Genomic DNA, 8170 nt, shown 5'->3' with positions numbered 1-8170 from the left:
CAGGAAGGAAGAGGTGACAGTGAACGAAGATCACGCCACTGCACTCTAGCCTGGGTGACAAGAGCGAAACTCCATCTCAAAAAATAACAAAAGTCTGTATATGCTGATATGGAACAACTTCCAAGATATCCTACAAAGTGTAAAAAGCAAGCTGCGGCCTGGAGCGGTGGCTCACCCCTGTAATCCCAGCACTTTGGGAGGCCGAGGCAGGCAGATCACCTGAGATCAGGAGTTCAAGACCAGCCTGGCCAACATGGCAAAACCCTGTCTCTACTAAAAATACAAAAATTAGCCGGGCATGGTGGAGCACCCCTGTAATCCCAGCTACTTGGGAGGGAGTAGTTTGACCCCAGGAGGCAGAGGTTGCAGTGAGCCAAGATCACGCCAATGCACTTCAGCCTGGACAACAGAATGAGAGTCCGTCTGAAAAAACAAACAAACAAAAAAAAACGCAAGCTGCAAGACAGAGTGTTTAAAAGGAAAAGGAGGATTTGTGTTTGAGTGTGGGTATGTGTGAAATATATTAACACATATAAGTTTGCATATATATAAAACATTTCTGGAAAGATTCCTAAGAAGCTGTGAACAGCTTGGCTCTGGGGTGGAAGACAAACTCATTTTTCATTATATGCCCTATCATCTTTTGTGAAATTTTTTTTAACCACATGCTTTTCAATTTTTCAATTAAAAAACTAGTTAATTAAATGAAACAATAGGGCATAGACATTTTTCAATGTTTAATATTAATGTCACATTTAGCTCTTAGTATTGCCAGGTAATGTTTAAGTCTTAATATCTATTAACTTGTTTATTCCCCACAACATCCCTCAGATGTGGAAACTATTATTACCCTCATTTACAGTTTTAAAAAACTGAGGCTGGGTGCAGTGGCTCATGCCTGTAATCTCAGCACTTTTGGAGGTCAAGGCAGGAGGAACACTTGAGGCCAGGAGTTCAACAGCCTAGGCAACATAGTGAGGACTTGTCTCTACCCCCTCAAATTTTTTTTAAAGAACATTTTAAAAACCTCGCCTGGTGCAGGGGCTCACGCCTGTAATCCTACCACTTTGGGAGGCCAAGGTGGGCAGATCACTTCAGGTCAGGAGTTTGAGACTAGCCTGGCCAAGATGGTGAAACCCCATCTCTGCTAAAAATACAAAATTTAGCCCAGTGTGGTGGCACATGTCTGTGATCCCTGCTACTTGGGAGGCTGAGGCAGAAGAATCACTTGAACCCGGGAGGCGGAGGCTGCAGTGAGCCAGGATCATGCCACTGCCCTACAGCCTGGGCGACTGAGCAAGACTCTGTCTTAAAAATAAATAAATAAATAAATAAATAAATAAATAAATAAATAAATAACAGAGGCAGCATGCCCCCAAGGTCACACAAATACCAAGTGATAGAGTGGGGATTTGAACCCATGCAATCTGGCTCTGAAGTCCATGTTCTGAATCACTATGGCGATGCTACTTCTCCTTTTCTTTTTTTTTTTTTTTTTTGAGACGGAGTTTTGCTTTTGTTGCCCAGGCTGGAGTGCAATGGCATGATCTCGGCTCACCACAAACTCCGCCTCCCGGGTTCAAGCGATTCTTCTGCCTCAGTCTCCCGAGTAGCTGGGATTACAGGCATGCGCCACCATGCCCGGCTAATTTTGTGTTTTTAGTAGAGACGGGGTTTCTCCATGTTGGTCAGGCTGGTCTCGAACTCCCAACCTCAGGTTATCTGCCTGCCTCAGTCTCCCAAAGTGCTGGGATTATAGGCGTGAGCCATGGCACCCAGCAATCTCCTTCTTATTAACAGCTGCAAAATATATTCTACAAAGTGAGGGTGTCATATTTTGTTTAACTGCTCCTCCTTTGATAAGCATTCTGGTTGCTTCTAGGATTTTGCTATTACCTTCTATGCTGTAGAAACATCCTTGTGATTGACCCTTTGTCCTTTGTGCTTTTGGGTAAAGATATATATAAGAGAATTCCTGGAAATGAAACTACTGCATCATCTAAAATTCGATAGTCATTACCAAATTATTTTCCTTTTTTAAAAAAAACATCAATTTGTCTTCCCTTTATCTATGTATAAGAGTGAGGAAGTAGCACAGGACTCTAGTAGCTGAAATAAGAGAAGTTCGCTCCCATTAGAAAACAGTATAAGCAGAGACAGTGACCTGTGGGTTTTTAAATTTTATTTATTTACTTTTAGAAACAAGGTCTTGCTGCGTTGCCCAGGCTGGAGTGCAGTTGTATGATCATAGTTCAATGCAGCCTGGAACTCCTGGGCTCAAGCAATCCTCCTGCCTTAGCCTCTGTTGTGGAGGCTGCAGTGAGCCTTAGCCTCACTGTATGTTTTTTGAGGTTAGGGATTGTCTTGTTTATCTTTGTTCAACAAATAGCACAAGAATCACTTAAGGGCTTTAAGTGGTCTGTTGATCTAGTTTACATTTGCACACATTTCTCTGGCTGCTTTGTAGAAACTGGATTAGAGCAGGGGGAAATTCCAGTGTAGAAACCCAGTTAGAAGGTTTTGCAAATATTTGTTAAACAAATAGCTATTGTGCTGTTACGAGTGCTTCTGGAAAATGGGGACAGAGTAGGTGTGAACACAACAGACATGATCCATGCCCTCCTGGGGTGGAGCGAGAGAGGCATGAATGAAGTAAACGCACAAAATGAAAATATAACCAGCTGCAATAAATGCTAGAAGCAGGGAAAAGTGAGGTGCTGTGGGAGGAAACAATGAAGGGTGGTTAGGAAAAGACTCTCTGGGGAAGGAACATTCACAATGGGGATGGAAGGAAGAATAAAAATTAACAGAAGAGTAGAGGAAAACAAGGTTGGTTTTCTAGCCCCTAAAGAGGTTCAAACAGAAATTAGCTGGGCATGGTGGCATAAGCCTGTAATCCCACCTACTTGGGAGGATGAGGCACAAGAATCACTTTAACCCAGGAGGCAGAGGTTGCAGTGAGCTGAGATCATATCACAGCATTCCAGCCTGGGCAACAGAGTGAGACTCTGTCTCAAAAAAAAAAAAACCAGAAGTTGGAGCAATAGGCAAGGCCAGGGCATAAGAAGCCTCGAAGAGCAGAGCGCAGTGGCGCACGCCTGTAATCTCAGTACTTTGTGAGGCCGAGGCGGGCAGATCACTTGAAGTTAGGTGTTCGAGACCAGCTTGACCAAAGTGGCAAAACCCCATCTCTACTAAAAATACAAAAATTAGCTGGGCGTGGTGGCAGGCACCAGTAATCCCAGCTACTCAGGAGGCTGAGGCAGGAGAATCTCTTGAACCCAGGAGGCAGAGGTTGCAGTGGGCCGAGATCACACCACTGCACTCCAGCCTGGGCAACAAGAGTGAAACTCTGTCTCAAAAAAAAAGAGGCCTTGAAGGGCTTTAAATGGACTGTTGATCTGGTTTCCATTTGTTCAGATTTCTCTGGCTGCTTTGTAGAAACTGGATTAGAGCAGGAGGAAATTCAAGTATAGAAACCCAGTTAGAAGGTTTTGCGGAAGGACATGAAAATGAGATAATAGTAGCTGGCCTAAAGGGGTAGAAGAGGAACCTATAAGCTAAAAGTATGTTAAATGACATATGATCAATTGCAATGTGTAGACCTTATTTGGATCCCGAATTTTTTTTTCTTTTTTTTTTTTTTTGTAGAGATGGGGGTCTAGCTATGTTGCCCAGGCTGGTCTTGAACTCCTGGGCTCAAGCAAACCTCTGGCCTTGACCTCCCAAAGTTCTGAGACCACAGGTGTGAGCCACTGTGCCCAAGTAGATTGTGAATTTTTAAAAAACCTAGAAAAGAAAAAAATAAAATAAAAATAAAACATCGATCACAGTTATAAGCTAATTAGAAATCTGAACTAATTTTAAGTTGGCCCTAAACCTGGTGGCTCACGCCTGTAATCCCAGCACTTTGGGAGGCTGAGGCGGGCAGATCACAAGGTCAGGGGTCCGAGACCAGCCTGGCCAGTATGATGAAACCCCGTCTCTACTAAAAATACAAAAATTAGCCAGGCGTGGTGGCGGACGCCTGTAGTCCCAGCTGCTTGGGAGGCTGAGGCAAGAGAATTGCTTGAACCCGGGAGGCAGAGGTTGCAGTGAGCCAAGATCGTGCCACTGCACTCCGCCTGGGCAACAGAGCGAGACTCCGTCTCAAAAAAAAGAAAAAAAAAATGGATCTTATCCAAAAGATAACTCTGAAATATAAACTCAAATATTAACAACCAATATGATATATGGCCTTTTGCTATGCTTCATTACGATTTTTTCTATACAGATATTTACATCTATATTTATTTTCATAGTTGAGATCACATTTTACATAAAGTTTAGTATTGGTGTAATTTTTTTTTGTTCAATGCAATACAATCTGTTTTATTGTGAAAGCTGAATTGAAATTAAAAGATCTATAAAAAACTGTCATTTTTGGCTTTCAAAAGCACCAACTCTCATGATCAAAAAAGGCCACAACAGGGCCAGGCGCAGTGGCTCATGCCTGTAATCTCAACACTTGGGGAGGTGGAGGCGGGTGGATCAACTGAGGTCAGGAGTTCAAGACCAGCCTGGCCAACATGGTGAAACCCCATCTCTACCAAAAATACAAAAAATTAGCCAGGAGTGGTTGCAGGTGCCTGTAATCCAACTACCCAGGTGGCTGAGGCAGGAGAATCACTTGAATTTGGGAGGCAGGGGTTGCAGTGAGCTGAGATCCAGCCTGGGCAATAAGAGTGAAACTCTGTCTCAAAAAAAAAAAAAAAAGGACCACAACAGTTAAGATTGTATTACTTGATTTTATTGTATACTAAGTGGTGGGCACAGAACAATTCTCCTTAAAAAGTAGACAATTAGCTTCACTCAGAACATTTTAAATAATGCACATTAAAGCAAGTATTCATTTTACAAGTTGTTCTGCAATCTAAACATACAATAGCTTGGAGAACAACACTTAGAAAACAAAAGCCAATGTAAAAAGACAGATTAAAACAACTAGAGGCCAGGAGCGGTGGCTCTCCCCGGAAATCCTAACACTTTGGGAGGCTGAGGTAGAAGCATCGCTTGAGCTCAGGAGTTCTAGACCAGCCTGGGCAACATAGTGAGACCTCATCTCTATTTAAAAAAAAAAAAACTTAAAAATTAGCTGGGCATGTTGGCACACACCTGTAGCCCCAGCTACTCAGGAGATTGAGGTGGGAGGAGTTGGAGACTGCAGTGAGCCATGATTATTATCCCACTGCACTCTACCTGGACCACAGAGCAAGAACCTGTCAAAAAAAAAAAAACAAAACAAAACACACACACACACACACACAAACCAAGTACAATTAGAACAGTATAGGTTTTATACGGCTTGGATTTCACAGTTTTCTTAACTGCACCATCAGTGTCAGAAATCTGTTCCTGGCCAGGTGCAGTGGCTCACACCCATAATCCCAGCACTTAGGGAGGCAAAGGTGGATTACTTGAGCCTAGGATTCAAGACTAGCCTGAACAACACAGTGAGACACCTCCCCCAACACCTGCCTTCTCTACAAAAAAAAATTTTTTTAATTAACTGTGTGTGATGCCAGCACCTATAGTCCCAGCTACTAGGGAGGCTGAGGTGGATCACTTGAGCCCAGGAGACGGAGGCTGCAGTGAGCTGTGATCCCACCACTGCGCTCCAGCATGGGTAACACAGCAAGACTCTGTCTCAAAAAAAAAAAGAATGTGTGTGTGTATATATATATATGTGTGTGTGTGTGTGTGTGTGTATATAAAATTTTTAAATTTAAATTTTAAAAAATCTTAAATTTAAACTTTAATTTAAAAAAATCTTAAATTTAAACTTAAATTTTAAAAAATCTGTTCCTTCAGCTGGCTCCTTTGCTCCAGATTCAAGGAAATACCTTCTCTTCCTGGTTTCATTTCACCTTCTGGATCCATCCAATTATCTAATATCAATTCCCCTTTAAAATCGCAAACACTGGCCTGGCATGGTGGCTCACACCTGTAATCCTAGCACTTTGGAAGGTCAAGGCAGGCAGATCACTTGAGGTCAGGAGTTCGAGACCAGCCTGGCCAACATGGTGAAACCCCGTCTCGACATAAAAGACAGAAATTAGCCAGGCATGGTGGTAAGTGCCTGTGGTCCCAGCTACTCGGGAGGCTGAGGCAGGAGAATCACTTGAACCCGGGAGGCAGAGGTTGCAGTGAGCCAAGATCATGCCATTGCACTCCAGCCTTGGGGGACAAGTCTAAAAAAAAAAAAAATTGGCCGGGCGCAGTGGCTCAAGCCTGTAATCCCAGCACTTTGGGAGGCCAAGACGGGTGGATCACGAGGTCAGGAGATCGAGACCATCCTGGCTAACATGGTGAAACCCCGTCTCTACTAAAAAATACAAAAACCTAGCTGGGCGAGGTGGCGGGCGTCTGTAGTCTCAGCTACTCGGGAGGCTGAGGCAGGAGAATGGCGTGAACCCGGGAGGCGGAGCTTGCAGTGAGCTGAGATCCGGCCACTGCACTCCAGTCTGGGCAACAAAGCGAGATTCTGTCTCAACCAAAAAAAAAAAAAAAAAAAAAAAATTCCCAAACACTAATGTACCTCATTTTCCTAACCTGAAACATCAGGTTATCATCTGTGCTGCTGCTGCTGTTCTCTTTGGAAGATGACAGAGCTCTTCAAGTTTCACCAGTCTTTTGCTTCTTTACAGGTCTTTCTGGAACAACCTGCTTTTTCCTCTTTAACTTTTTGTCAACATCACTGTCAGAACCACTGCTAGAAGAGCTTGAAGAAGCAAGTTCCTTTGATTTGCGCATTGCTGTGCTCCACTGCACTCCAGTAGCCAAACACCCGCCCACTTGCTCACTGGCAACGCTGGTGTATTACTTCTTCTTCTTTTTCTTTTTTTTTTTTTTGAAATAGAGTCTCACTCTGTCACCCAGGCTGGAGTGCAATGGCACAATCTCAGCTCACTGCAACCTCCGCCTCTCGGGTTCAAGCAATTCTCCTGCCTCAGCCTCCCAAGTGGATGGGATTACATGTGCCCGCCACCACACCTGGCTAATTTTTGTATTTATAGTAAAGATGGGACTTCACCACGTTGGCCAGGCTGGTCTTGAACTCCTTACCTCAGGTTATTTGCCCGCCTCAGCCTCCCAAAGTGCTGGGATTACAGGCGTGAGCCGCCGTGCCCGGCCTGCTACTTCTTAAAAGTTTATAGTAATAGATAATGCTGAGGCACCCTGGGACAGTAATGCCACTGAATACCAAACTAGGACATTTTTTAGAGTGAAACGGGACTAGATCTGTAAACCTAGATTACCCTAGACAGGTGAGGTTGCTTGCTTTAATACTTTGGTTGCCTTATTAATTTTTTGAAAATTGTATCCTATATTTTTGGTTTTCAAAATAAGAAAGACATACTTGAATAAAGTTATTTCCTCTTCAAAGTCTTCCTAGATTCCACTTTTTCCCATGCTGAGTTAAATGCCTCTCTCTCTGGTTCTGGGGCAGTGGTTCTCAACGCTAGGGGGTGGAGTAAAGCTCCATTCCAGTAAAGCTGGAATTTTGGTCCTTTCTCCCCAAGGGACATTTGGCAATGTTTAGAGACATTTTGGGATGCCTGGGTCACAGGGAATGCTACTGGCATCTAGTGGGTAGAGGCCTGGGATACAGCTAAACATTCTACATTGCATAGGAAAGCCTACTCAACAAAGAATGATCAGGCCCCAAAACTTAATGGCGCCAAGGCTGAGAACCCCTGCTGTAAGATATGTTTGTCACAGCACTTCATAAAGACAGCTGTAGGCCAGGCGCAGTGATTCACACCTATAATCCCAGCACTTTGAGAGGCTGAGGTGGGCGGATCAACTGAGGTCGGGAGTTCGAGACCAGCCTGACCAACATGGAGAAACCCCGTCTCTACTAAAAATACAAAATTAGCAGGGCATGGTTGCACATGGCTGTAATCCTAGCTACTCGGGAGGCTGAAGTAGGAGAATCGCTTGAACCCGGGAGGCTGAGGTTGCAGTGAGCCGATATCACGCCATTGCACTCTAGCCGGGTCAACAAGAGCAAGACTCCGTCTCAAAAAAAAAAGACAGTTGTAATTGTCAACGGATTGACCTACCCAGCTAGACTGCAACTTCCATAAAGACAAGTGATACATGTATGTTGTGGTGTGTTTGGCATGCT

The sequence above is a fragment of the Chlorocebus sabaeus genome, chromosome 24 (genome assembly GCF_047675955.1).
Source record: "Chlorocebus sabaeus isolate Y175 chromosome 24, mChlSab1.0.hap1, whole genome shotgun sequence".
Taxonomy (NCBI): domain Eukaryota; kingdom Metazoa; phylum Chordata; class Mammalia; order Primates; family Cercopithecidae; genus Chlorocebus; species Chlorocebus sabaeus.
Note: the sequence above shows the minus strand (reverse complement) of the source record.